The sequence below is a fragment of the Euprymna scolopes genome, chromosome 20, assembly GCF_053919585.1.
Source record: "Euprymna scolopes isolate OS-2025 chromosome 20, ASM5391958v1, whole genome shotgun sequence".
Classification (NCBI taxonomy): Eukaryota; Metazoa; Mollusca; class Cephalopoda; order Sepiida; family Sepiolidae; genus Euprymna; species Euprymna scolopes.
Window position 1 is genome coordinate 49,719,275 of NC_136501.1, and position 13,603 is coordinate 49,732,877.

At 34.0% G+C, this 13,603-nt stretch overlaps 1 protein-coding gene and 1 pseudogene across 1 annotated transcript in view; one reads left to right on the forward strand and one right to left on the reverse strand.

The window, feature by feature from the left end:
• LOC145241425 (LETM1 domain-containing protein 1-like) overlaps positions 1-13,603 on the reverse strand; it is a 415,771-nt gene that overhangs the window by 137,509 nt on the left and 264,659 nt on the right. The window lies entirely within an intron of this gene.
• Positions 6,494-6,610, forward strand: LOC145241897 (5S ribosomal RNA; annotated as a pseudogene).

A 13,603-nucleotide genomic window follows, 5' to 3' on the forward strand; every position in this document is an offset into this window, starting at 1 on the left:
AATATGTTACCGTGACATAGACTGACATTCTATAAAATTGTGAATAAAATTTTTGAATATAGCCTTATAATATTGTGAATTTTGGAATGTGGCCATATAGAACGTTTAGTCCTATGAAAGCGAATTTTTTAATGTGGTCCTATAAAATTGTGAATAAAATTTTTGACCACACCTGGTCTAGACCCTTAGGGGTCTAGTATTTCTTTCAGTGTACCTCAAGAGTCACAAGATAGGAATTGGTTAAGCATTGTTGCATAAAGCTCATGAAGATTGTGCCTTAGGATTGCATGAAGCCCTACTCATTAGTATTATTAACTAATTGTCAACCTAAAAGATTGCAGTTTGGACCTCCAACACTGAGTATAACAGCAGTTGCATGCAAAGTCGAGGAATGTTTGATGCAGAACACACAAATGGATGACGCAGAAGAAATTCCACTGATTTGCGATTCTATGCTAGACATGTCTTTGGTTGCAAAATGCAGAGGAATAGACAACACAATGCATCCTGATAACGACTTCTAGTTTTTCACCAGAGATCTTTTAGTCAGATAGCTTTATCACTACCGCAGTGAAAAGGATTGAACTTTGAGATGTGTGTGTTGTTGTTGTTGTTGTTGCAACAGTGTTTACCATGGTCAGGTTGGCTCCGTTTCTTCCCTGGCCTGCACAACATCTTGAACCACGGTGGTCTAGGCAAGGTAGCGCGTAATTAGTAAACAATCAAGATCTAAATGAATTTCAATCATTTTAAGACTGTTCATTTATTACACAAACCAATGAAATTTCAACATTATAACCCATCATGGAATGGATATTCAATCTATCTTATATATTATTATTATTATTATTAGTAGTAGTAGTAGTAGTAGTAGTAGTAGTATTAGTAGTAGTAGTAGGTGGTAGTAGTGGTGTGGTATCAATAGTAGTGATGATGTGGTGGTGGGGTTATTAATAGTAGTGATGATGGTGGTGGTGGGGGTAGTAATAGTAGTGATCGTGGTGGTTGTAGTAGTAGTAGTAGTAGTAATGGTGGTAGTAATAACTAAAATGTATAAACTGTTTTGATACACTGTTTTTGAACATTTGAAAAAATAATGGTTATCTTTACGATGATGATTACTGTTTCCACTTCCGGTTACCCCATGTTAAGTATATATAGATATATATTACACACACACACACACACACACACCCGCACGTATAAATAGATTTATTTCCACAGCCAAACAACATCGCAACTCACACAAGCTATGAAAGCCAAGAAACCGTAAGTTCAAATCTCGATTTTCACCTTCATTTAGGCCCATCAATTGAACAATTCGAACTCTAGTTTTGAATCCCAAGTAGAAATAATTATAACATCTCATATTTTGAATATATATATATATATATATATATATATATATATATATATATATATATATTTTTATATTTTGTGTACAGAAAGTTGTTAGTTGAGACAGGTCATTGGTACCGTCGGTTTCAAGCCCGATAATAAGGCCCGTTTAAGGTATCCTTATCAAGCTCTCTTCAGCCAATATTCGTCTATAAAATATAAAAATATAAGTACGCTCTTAAAATTTGGATTTTCCTTTTAATTGAGCACTCTGCTGGAATTCTTTTTCCAAAAAAACTAATCATATATATATATATATATATATATATATATATATATATATATATATATATATATATATATTTGTAGTCATCCACATGCAGTACTGTTTCGCTGTTTCACCATATACCACACACACACACATATATGTATTACACGCACACACACATATATATTACACACACACATATATATTACATACACACACATACACATATGTATTACACACACACACACACACATATATATTACACACACACACACACATATTACACACACACATATATTACACACACACACACAAACACATATATTACACACACACATATACATTACACACACACACACATATATATTACACACACGCACACACACATATTACACACACGCACACACACATATATTACACACACACACACATTACACACACACACACATTACACACACACACACACATATATATATATATATATATATATATATATATATATATATATATATATATATATATATATATATAAAATAATGTTATTATTTCGAATGTCCTTCATAACATATGAAGATAGGGAGACTTTCTTTACCTAATCTGTATTTCCACCTAACAATTTAATAAACAAAAAATACAGTTAAAAATCAATTAAAAACGAAAGATCAACCGGAAGTTAAGTGGAACCAGTAATTGTATAGATAACCGAAATAATAAAGTATTTTTTTTTTATTTTTCATCAATTAATTTTTGTAAGGGTATGCTTATATTAAAAAAAATAAAATAAAAAAATAAAAAGATTAAATAAATTCGTTTTTGGTTTATGAAACCATTTATTTTTATTTTATTTATTTATTTATTTATTTTTTTATAACTTTTTCAGTTTTCTGAATAAGTCATTGTTCTGTGTTCCAGTCAAATTGGTGTAGATAGGTTCCTAAAATTTGCGGGGGGGGGTAATAATAAATGGTTTATTCGAAAATTAAAAAAGAAAAGCCCCATAAAAAAATATCATAGCAAAACAATCGATAGGTTTTTTTTCTTTTTTGTTTTTTGTAAAGGATGTTTTGAGACAGAACTATCACCATGAAAACAAATTTCAATGTGTACGAATTGTTCGCCTTGTTTACTTCTGTATCCTTCTGAGACATGGACCTCATATCGTCGACGCATGATCAATGAAGAGGTTCCACTACAAACATGCCTTAAGGGGATCTTAAACAGTTGATTGGCAATCGCTCACATCAGACATTGTTGTTCCACAGCCAGCTGTTAGGCATAGCATAGAAAAGTGCATCATCCGTTTCGTTGTTTTGTTCGACGGCATATCAACCCTTTTCGAATCATTTAATGCGGAATCCGATCATTTTAATATAGAAATTTTTATGCCTCAAGTTATTTATGTCTTCAAATATTTATTCATGGTGTTTGGTTTGGTTGTTTTGTAGAGGAAAATTGTTTTTGTTTTTTATTGGAATTCTTTTGAGATGAGTAATGTGTGTGTTTACTTATCTATTGGAGAACTGTTATCCTCATCTTCACAGTTGTTGTTGTTGCTGCTGCTTCACCACGTTTCGCCCAACTTGTCCTCTGGCTTTCTTCAGGTGATTAACCGCGACGTGATAGCTGAATCTCTTAACTGTATGCTCAGTAATTACTGCCTTCCATAGTTGTTGTTGCCTCACCACCTTAATCACTTGAAAAAGGCCAGAGGATGAGTTGTCCGAAACGTGGTGAAACAACAACTATTAAGATGAGGATAACAGTCCGTGTATATATATATATATATATATATATATATATATATATATATATATATATATATATATATATATATAAAAGCTTTGCAAGGCATGCTAGAGTTTTGCAAAAAAAAAAAAGGGGGGGGGGAGGGGGAAAACATCAATATCTAGTGCATTTTAGGTCAAGAAGCCGGTAACTTCAAACAACCTGATCTGGTAGTATCAGTGTATCATACGCAGTCACATGCATTGAGCAAGGCATATAACTAGTATTGAAGCCGACAGGCACCTTATACAATTGTTATATTATAACAACTTCGGCCATCTGTAGTGTGGAGAACTAATATACACCTGTTGTTATCGTCGGGAACTCAGGTGCTTGATCACCTGTGGATACAATCACTCAAACGCTGATGTTTAGTTTTTACTAGCAGTTAAGCCCGGCTTTGTCCAGACCCCATGTACTGTTCATAACTTTATGTGCATATGTATATATATATATATATATATATATATATATATATATATATATATTAAACAGTTTGACTCATATTCAGGTAATCTACATCTGAAACTTTAAGTGTTTAGACCCAAAATTGGCGGAGGAGTTTGGTAAAGTCTGCAAAGGTCAACTTTTTCAACTTTGACCTCTTGGTAGTCTAATTATCCCCCCAAAACTGATTTAAGAGCTTGCTGCATGTCTGAATACTATTTATGCTTAATTTCAAATGTTTAAACCTAAAATTGGCTGAATAGTTTGCTAGAGACCGTAAAGGTAAAATCTTTTGAACTTTGACTCCTTGCCCGCCAAATTTTCGGCCAAAAACCGATCAAAAAGCTTGACCTATGTCTGAAATACACTTTATGTGAAATTTCAAATGTTTAGACCAAAAATTGGCTGAGAGGTCAAATTTTTAAAAACTTTGACCCAATTTTGACCCTCCCCCCTTAACATTTATTGTTTTGGTCTCAAATCAAATTAAAAACTTTGATCCAAGTAACCTGCATCTAAAATTTCAAGTGTTTAGCACCAAAATTAGCGGAAGAGTTTGGTAGAGTTTTCAAAGGTCAAATTGTTGAACTTTGGCCCTTGACAGTCAAATTTCTGGCCGAGAACCAATTAAAAAGATATTCCCAGATCTCAATACACCCTATGTCAAATCTCGAGTTTGTAGACTGAAAATTGACAGAGTAATTTGGTAGGAAAATGTACGCACACAGACAATTTCACTTTTATATAGATAAGAGTTTTATTAATACCCACAATTTGGAATATCCACAAACAGGGTTCAGGATCTCTCGACTTTAAGAAGTGTGAGCAGCCCTTCAGAGAAAGAGAGAGATAGGTGGCTGCTGGTAGACCGAGTGTGACAGCAGAACTCGGCGCCAGTCCATAAGTCCAAAGAGACCCAGACTTGGCTCCAGAACTTTGTACCCTTCACTCACTGCCCCCCCCCTCTTCCTCCCTCTGAACCGGTAGACTACTTCGTCAGGTCATACGTCGAGAGTATCACCAACATGACCTTCCACAACACCAAAGCCAGCCTGATCGTCACCATCTGCCGAGTATTCGCAGAGCTCCCGCCAGCGCTTGTGGAAAATGCATTCTCCCAGTTCTGGACCAATATTAAGGTGATGATATATATCTGTAATCCTATGACATTTTAGTATTTCATTTAATATATATATATATATATATATATATATATATATATATATATATATATATATAAAACTTTTATATAAAAAATACACTTATATAAATTGTTCATAACCAGTAAGATAAATCTATCCCTGATGATGAATCCAGAAGGATTGGAAAGTACTCAGACTTATGATAAATATCGCGATTACATTAGCCAGTTCCTTCTAGAAGTGAAGACTGTTATTCAGAAGTTAGAAAGGATCAAAAATAGAATTAATAGACAAAAAAACGTCTATTTTATTTAATGAAACATGCCTAAGAGAAAAAATGCTGCCTAAATACACACACACACACACACACACACATATATTGGGTTGGTGCAAAAAATAATGTTTTTAACTTGAAGTTGAACATCAAAAACGACATTATTTTTGCACCAATCTAATATATATATCGGTCACACACACGCACACAAGAATATTCATCCATGAAATGATAAAATTGTTTCCAAGAACAGTTTTGCATCATTTTTATATCCTGTTTGTTGAGATTAAAATCACATTACTAAACCTTATGTCTAGAATCCTTATTCCAATTTTGATCAAAATCAATTACATGATATTGATTTCAGCAAATGTTTCAAATTTGAGGCTTAAATTTCAAGGGTCTCAAGAAAAATTTGAAATTTAGGGAGTCTTGCTAAATTCGTATCTCATGACTAGGGATCAAATTCAATGCAAATCTAACATATTGGAATTTTCCAATGGGAGTTTGTGTTCATAGCATGACCATCAAAAATAATTTAAAATACTCAAATGAAACTGAAATTTGCAAAATATTTATTGCTGTCTAATCTAACACGCATTTTTTAAAATTTCACAAAAAATCAGTATTTTATATATATATATATTTTTTTGTTACTTAGGATTCATCACTCAAGGACCGAAGGCCACTCGAGGACAAGGATTAATGAATGTACAGTGGTATAATAATCATTAATGGTGTAAATTGGGTAGAATTTGACTATGAGGACGACTCAACAAGAACTTGTTTACATTGGATTTGAAGGCTACTATGTTGTATTCAATTGGGAAGCAGGTCAGTGGAATAGTGATCCACAAGTGGGCAGTTCTTGAAAAGAAGCTTTCCTCATGGAATTTGCATTTAGATTTATGCACAGATAAAGAGTGGGGGAAATCGTATATAGTAGTTGTAACTAGTAGCTTGTTTTGTGAAAGTTTGGTAAGATTAGAGTTCAGTCGAGCACTTGCCATGAAAATAACGATAGAATAGGTATCAGAATTTTCATGAATGGCTTCCACTCCTTTACATAAAACTAAATATAGCCCATATTACGATCATTTATACATAACAACTATGTTCTCCAATTCACAATTATTGGTTAATTAGTTTAGGAGCGAATCCTGTACATACAAAATATAAGCATAACCGCATACCTAATTTAATATATATATATATATATATATATATATATATATATATATATACGGCATAATCGTGTTGATACACTGGTTCTCGTCAGATCACCAAAGTTAAGCAACGTTGAGCCTGATTAGTACCAGATGGGTGACCATTTGGGAATTCTATGTGCTGTATTTGCTCTCCACTCAACTCGGCATTTGTTTCCAATCGTCCTGTGCATACACTTCACTTGCCACTGCTATTTAACTATGTCAACTCGAGGAAATATTTCATGCGCAGGCACCCCTTCGTGGGTATCCATAGTCTGTTAAAAGACTGAAGGAGCCCTTATATATATATATATATATATATATATATATATATATATATATATATATATATATATATATATATATAAAATAAGTGTTTCCTTTTCAGATTAAATATGTTTTTAACTCATTTCAAAGGTTTTTTAACATGTTTTATTAACTGTTTGCTTGTATATATATATATATATATATATATATATATATATATATATATATATATATATATATATATATATATTATACTAAATCTTAATTAGACAACGTTTGTTTCCCTAATTTTTTTTTCATATATATTTTAACACAAAATACATGCCAAAATATATCTTAGTTCTGGGATTGAATTATGTTTGAAAGAAAATTCAGTTTCAATGATTTTAATTAGCTGCAATTTATAATTAACAGATCAAGTCAACCATTCTTTATTCAGCTGTCTATGTATTTTCTCGCCCCTCTCACTACGTTGATTCAACCACTTACTAATATGTGAGCATTTCGAGAATGAGTGACTCATTTTAACATAGTCATCTAATTTATACCTAAAACACATATGTAAATTAGATGGTAAAATAGTAAGTCTCTACTCATATATGAAATAACAAAGGATAATAATACTTCAATAATAATAATATTTGGTTTGGTTGTTTTGTAGAGGAAATTTTTTTTTTTTTTTTTTTTTGGCTTTGCAGGACATGCTTGAGTTTTTCAAAAGGAAATGAAAAAAAAACCCCAATAACATTAATATCTGGGGTGCATTTTAGGCCAGGAAGCTGGTAACTTCAGACAGCCTGATCTGGAAGCATCAGTGTATCATACATAGTCAGATGCTGCTAGACATCTAACTAAGATGGAAGCCGTTACATTAAAACAATTTCGGTCATCTGTGATGTGGAGAACTATTATGCACTTATCGTCAATAATAAAATAATGCCTTCTTAAAAAAAAAAATGTTATGGCACCAATCACGGTTTAAATAACACGAAATAGTTTTGAAGGGTTAAAGAGAATGAAGAGAGAAAGGGAGAGGGGGAGAGAGAGAGGGGGAGAGGGGGAGAGAGAGAGAGAGAGAGAGAGAGAGGGGAGAGCATTAACCAGACATCCACTGGAAGGATGTAGAGTGTACTGGGACATTAAGGAAGCTTATTACCACTCAAATCCCAGAAAAGACCAATGGTTGTTGACACAAACAAGATTAGTATAAATTTGAAAATATATTAAAAAAAAACTTTTTTGTAAATTAAAAGGCACTTTTAATTAGAATTAAACAGAATAAAATAGTAAAAATAAATAAAAAATAATAATTAATCAATTCATTAATGGAGTTGTACGCCATAAAGTCAATAAAGAAGAATCTGAAATCCAAAGTGTGAATGAATTATATTGAAATCCAAAAATTCAGTTAATCAATGAAGTTGTACTCTTTAACGTCCAAACAGAATGAACAGTCATCCGAGGTGCCAATGAATTAAAGCGAAGTACTAAAAGCCTATTAAATTTGAAAATACAGTCGTACCTCGGTACTCGACCTATAATTCGTTCCAGATGTTTGTTCGAACACCGAAATGTTCAACAACCGAAAAGATATTTCCCCTTTAAATGAACTGAAATAGAATTAATTGGTTCAAGGGCTTAAAAGTCCATTTTTTTATTTGTAAACTTTGAGGATTTTACATTTAATTACACAGAATAATCACCAATAAACATATATTAAGATGATCACAATAATATAATCTACACACGCAATACGAGAATGAAATGCATGTAATTCCAATTAAACTGTTTTTATTTCTTAGCTGCTCAGCTGATGGCGCAAGTGGGTGGATGAAGGGGGGGATGGGGAGATTACTGCTTGGAAGGAGAATCCGCTTCCATCAAAACAGAAGGCAAATCGTAATCTGTGGTTCTCTCTTTGACAAATTTCTTGGATGAAGATGATTCCTGTCAATAATTTTCCCCACTCTTTATCTGTGCCTAAATCCAAACGTAGATTCCATGAGCAAAGCTTCTTTCTTAGAACTGCACGCCGGTGGAACTCTCTGCCGCTTGCCTGTTTCCCACCTGACTACAACTTGGACGTCTTCAAGTCCAACATAAACAAACTCCTGACAAACCGCTCCCTTTAGTAAGACACTCTATCAACCCCCCCCCCCCCCCCAATACTAATGATTACTACGATACTATCTCATTGATTACTGTACACGCAATAACCCTTATCCCTGAGTGGCCTTCGGGCCTTGATAAGTGATGACCCCCCATGTCAAAAAAAAGAAAAGGGACGTTCTTTACGTTTAAAATATTTATCCAATGAAAAATTTTTTTTTTTGTTTATTGTCCAACACTTTGCGAAAATGGCACATGACATTGTCATTAAAAATATCTACATGTCTGCTGATTGTAGCGATATCTGGGTGATATTTAACAACAAAGGCTTTGATATCATTCCACTTGTCGCATATTTCTTTCAATACTATTGTTGGTGCATCCTCCTTTCTTTCGTCTTCCTCTGAATATTCCTCATCAACAGACTTATTTTGTTCATTTTGAAGATGAAGTTCTTGTGTCGTCAGCTGAGATGTAGGCTCTTCCAGTAATTCCTCAACACCATGGGTGTCCACCTCCAAACCTAGGCTTCTACCTAGAGAAAATATCCTCCACAATTTCTTCAGCTTCTCCAGAAGAAGCCTCCTTACTGAGACCCGAACTATCGTCGAACCCTTCAAATTCACATCTCAGCTGACGACAGAAGAACTTCATCTTCAAAATGAACAAAATAAGTCTGCTGATGAGGAATATTTAGAGGAAGACGAAAGAAAGGAGGATGCACCAACACAATTGGGCTACAATTTCCTCCAAGCAAGTTTCATGGTCCTATAAGAAACATCAGACCATGTTTTATGAACAAGAATTATGCTGTGGCTGATATTAAAATGATTTCTCCAGAAATTATGTAGGGTCAGTTCGGTGTCATTCGAAGCATCTTCTAAACAAAAACTTTGTGTAAAGCTTCATAAAATTAGCAATAACCTGCTGATCCATTGGTTTAATTAAAGGTGTGGTATTAGCAGGCAAGTACATGATTTTAATGAAATCATATTTTACTGTTAAATCCGCTTCCAAAGATGGAGGATGGGCAGGAGCATTATCCATTATCAAGAGACATTGTTTAGGAAACTTTTTTTTTTCCAGATATTTTTCAACAGTAGGGGCAAACATTTGAAAAAACCCATTCAGTAAAGAACTGCCTGGTCAACCAAGCTTTAGAGTTTGCTTTCCACATAATACCTAAATTACTTTGTATAACTTAAAAGCCCAAGGCTTCTCAGAATGATAGATAAACGGCCGCTTCATTTTACAATTTCCCGCCGGCATTTTCACATAACAATAGGGTGTAGCTATTTCTCATCGGTTTTATGTCCAGAAAGTGATTTCTCTTCTTGTGTAATGAAGGTCCTGCTTAGCATTTTCTTCCAAAATAACCCCCCTCCCCCGTCTCATCTATATATATAAAAGCGAAAATGTATGTATGTATGTATGTACGCTTTTCCTCGATGTCCACAAAAGTCTTCTTTCAGAGAAGCGCTTGCTCGCTTCAAAACTTCTTAAAACTGTTTATATCATCTATAAATTGTAATATCTCACACTTAACCACGGAGCTCGCCTGTCTATTTAATTTTATTGACTTTCAAACCTTAATTATTCGACATTCCCCCCTCCCCGCATCGGCACGCGTTACATTCGGTTTTCGGTATAAACAAAAAGCGAAATTCGACTCTAATTACTGGCCGAAAGCCAGTGGTCTCTTGAGAGCTAAGTAACGTTTGGTCAATGTCGACTTCGTCATATCAGACGGTAGCTGTCATTTCCAGACGAGACGCTCCCCCTAATAAACAGGGAGCGGTTTAAAAAAAAAAAAAAAAAACGATTTATTGACCTCATTAAAAACTGTCCCCACACAAAATGCTAACTGATGAATATCTATTGCCGTCACGTCAATCAAAAACGCGCACCTGTTTGTTTTTTTTTCACACTTTACTATTTTCCAACTGCACGTCAAGGGTTCGTTTTTTTTCACGGGCACCTGTTTTTTTTCACATTTCCGGTTTTTTTCACACACACCTACAAACACCCGGGCAACGCCGGGTACCCCTCGCTAGTCACAATTAAAAATCTGTTGAAGAAAATACGCATACTCTTTTACATAGTTAGCAAACTTGACCTTGAACGCGTCCGCTGCCGCTTCCTTTTGAAGTTCTCAAACCATCCTCTGCTTTAAATTCAAATTCATCATCGGTTGTGAAAGGACTTAATTTCAATAAATCATTGTAAATATGTTTTGCTTTTTGGCAAACAAGTTCCTTACTCACACTGTCTCCAGCTAACGCCAATTGCTTCATGTGAATAATAGTTAATTTTTCTACTTCCTCTAGTAACTGTGGCCCTTGTTTAATAATTGTAGCCACACCTTTAGCTACATCACTAGCGTTAATAAAATCTTTATGCTTTAAAATAGTACTCATAGTTGATTTTTCCATTTGATATTCCTTTCCAGGCGCTGACACGTATTCCTCTTTCAAATTTCTCTATCAGTTCCTTTTTAAATTCGATAGTCGTTCGCACAGTTTTCCGTTTTGCACTCGCTTTACTGCTTTTATTTCTCTTTTCTTTCTTTTTATCCAATGGTAAAAGAATGTCCATTTCTTCTTTGTTTCTAAAGTCTTTACACGATGCTAAACCGATTATGTGAACAACAAAGTTTTATTTTTCGTGCAATTAATTAATCGTCCCGAGATACTCCCGCTTCGTTCGTTGTATTGAAGTCTACTGACTCCCTCTCCTTTTTTTGTTAATTTTTTGGACACCTCAACGTCCTCTGTCGTACCACGAAAAAGAAATGGCCGACCAATCAAATTGCGTGGTTCTAATGACACGCTGATGTGCTAAAAATAACTCAGACATCGCCTAGACTGTCGAGGGGGGTTGCGATGACGCTGTTCTAAATATAACTCTCGTCGTAAAGTTCAGATTCGGGTGGCGGCGACTTCGAAATTATGAATTGCAGTATGAATTACAACGTTCCATTGAGGAACACTGCTGCTTGTTTATATTCGAAGCGAAGCGGGCGGTTCGAACTCCGAAATTTTGTTCGACTACCGAGGTAAAAAAAATTTCAAACTTTTGGTTCAAATACCAAGTTGTTCGACAACCGAGGTATCACTATATAATGATGGGACGATTTCAATATTTTTTCCAATTCCGATATAATTACAGATTCTGATTTTTCTATAGATCGCTGGAAAAATGGTGGGATCTTTCTATCGATCCAGTAGATATCTCACTGCTGATGCAATTCTCTATCTATATAAGAGCCAGGTACGTCCAAGGATGGAATACTGTTGCCACATCTGGGCAGGAGCTGCTAGAAAGAACTTGTCCTGCCTTGATAGAGTTCAAAATAGACTTCGTAGCCTCGTAGGAGATGTCCTTTTCTCCTCCTTGCAACCTCTATCTCACAGAAGAGATGTTGCGAGTTTGTCTCTGATGTATCGTTATTTTCATGGAAAGTGTTCAACTGAGCTTCAATCTATGGTCCCCCCTCGCCAAACTTTCACAAGAAACACTCGTCTAGCTGTAAACACTATCAATAATTTCCCCCACTCTTTATCTGTGCCTAAACCTAAACGTAGATTCCATGAACAAAGCTTCTTTCTTAGAACTGCACGCCTGTGGAATTGTCTTCCGTTTTCCTGCTTTCCGGCTGACTACAATATGGTTTTGTTCAAGTCTAAAGTAAATAAGTTCTTGATGAGCCGTTCCATATAAGTTATTAAATTTACCAAATTTTCATTACTAATGATTACTATATTGACCAATTTCTACTGTACACTCTTTAACCCTTATCCTTGAGTGGCCTCTGGGCCTTGATAATGTGGTGATGCCTTTGTAAAAAAAAAAAAAAAAAAAAGAAAAGATCTCTAAATACTTAACCACAGAGTTGTTATTTTTCCCACAATTACCGTAAACACACACATGAAAAATGTGCACATATTTCTCAAACATAAAAAGTACACTTGTGAGTGATGATGTATAAATTTAAATTTTACTGGCAGTTTAAAATTAATATTTATTATTACTACCACCAGCAGAAAGTTTTGTTTTAAGCAAAATCAAATCAAAAAGATAACTAAAAGAATCGTTTTTGGCATCGGAAAATAAGCACACATTTTTCCGATTCCAATACCCCACAAAGTTCTTATTTTTTTCGATTATGGGTTCATATATATATATATATATATATATATATATATATATATATATATATATATATACACACACACAAAGTTGAGGTTTTTGTCATACATCATAAAGATTAACTAATTTGCATATTGCTTTGAAAAACAAACTTTCATTAATCTATATATTAATAGGATAACGTGTGTGTTATTTATTTTGTATGTCACGCTTACATCTGAGTGACTGTCATTTTAATTGTTGTGAACTTCTATTTCTTGTAAATAAATGATTTTACCAAGAATTCTTCAGAACTTTTGGTTTCGTTTATAGCTGAAGGAATTCAAGTTATATATTTAAGTTTTGGTTTTGATTCAAGCTGATGCACCCAAGTCATATGGATATATTTTTTTTTATTTTTGAAATCGCAACTTTATAATATAAAAGACTCGATAAAACATTAACTCTATAATAATATATACGAAATCTGCAAGAATTAAAATATCATATTTAAGTATATTTTACGATCAGGCTACGTCGGGTGCCCCTGCTAGCTTAGATAAATACTTTTGCAGTTTTAACAAAAGAGCTACAATAATATCAGAGCGTCTCCATTTACGTTGAACATCTACAGAAT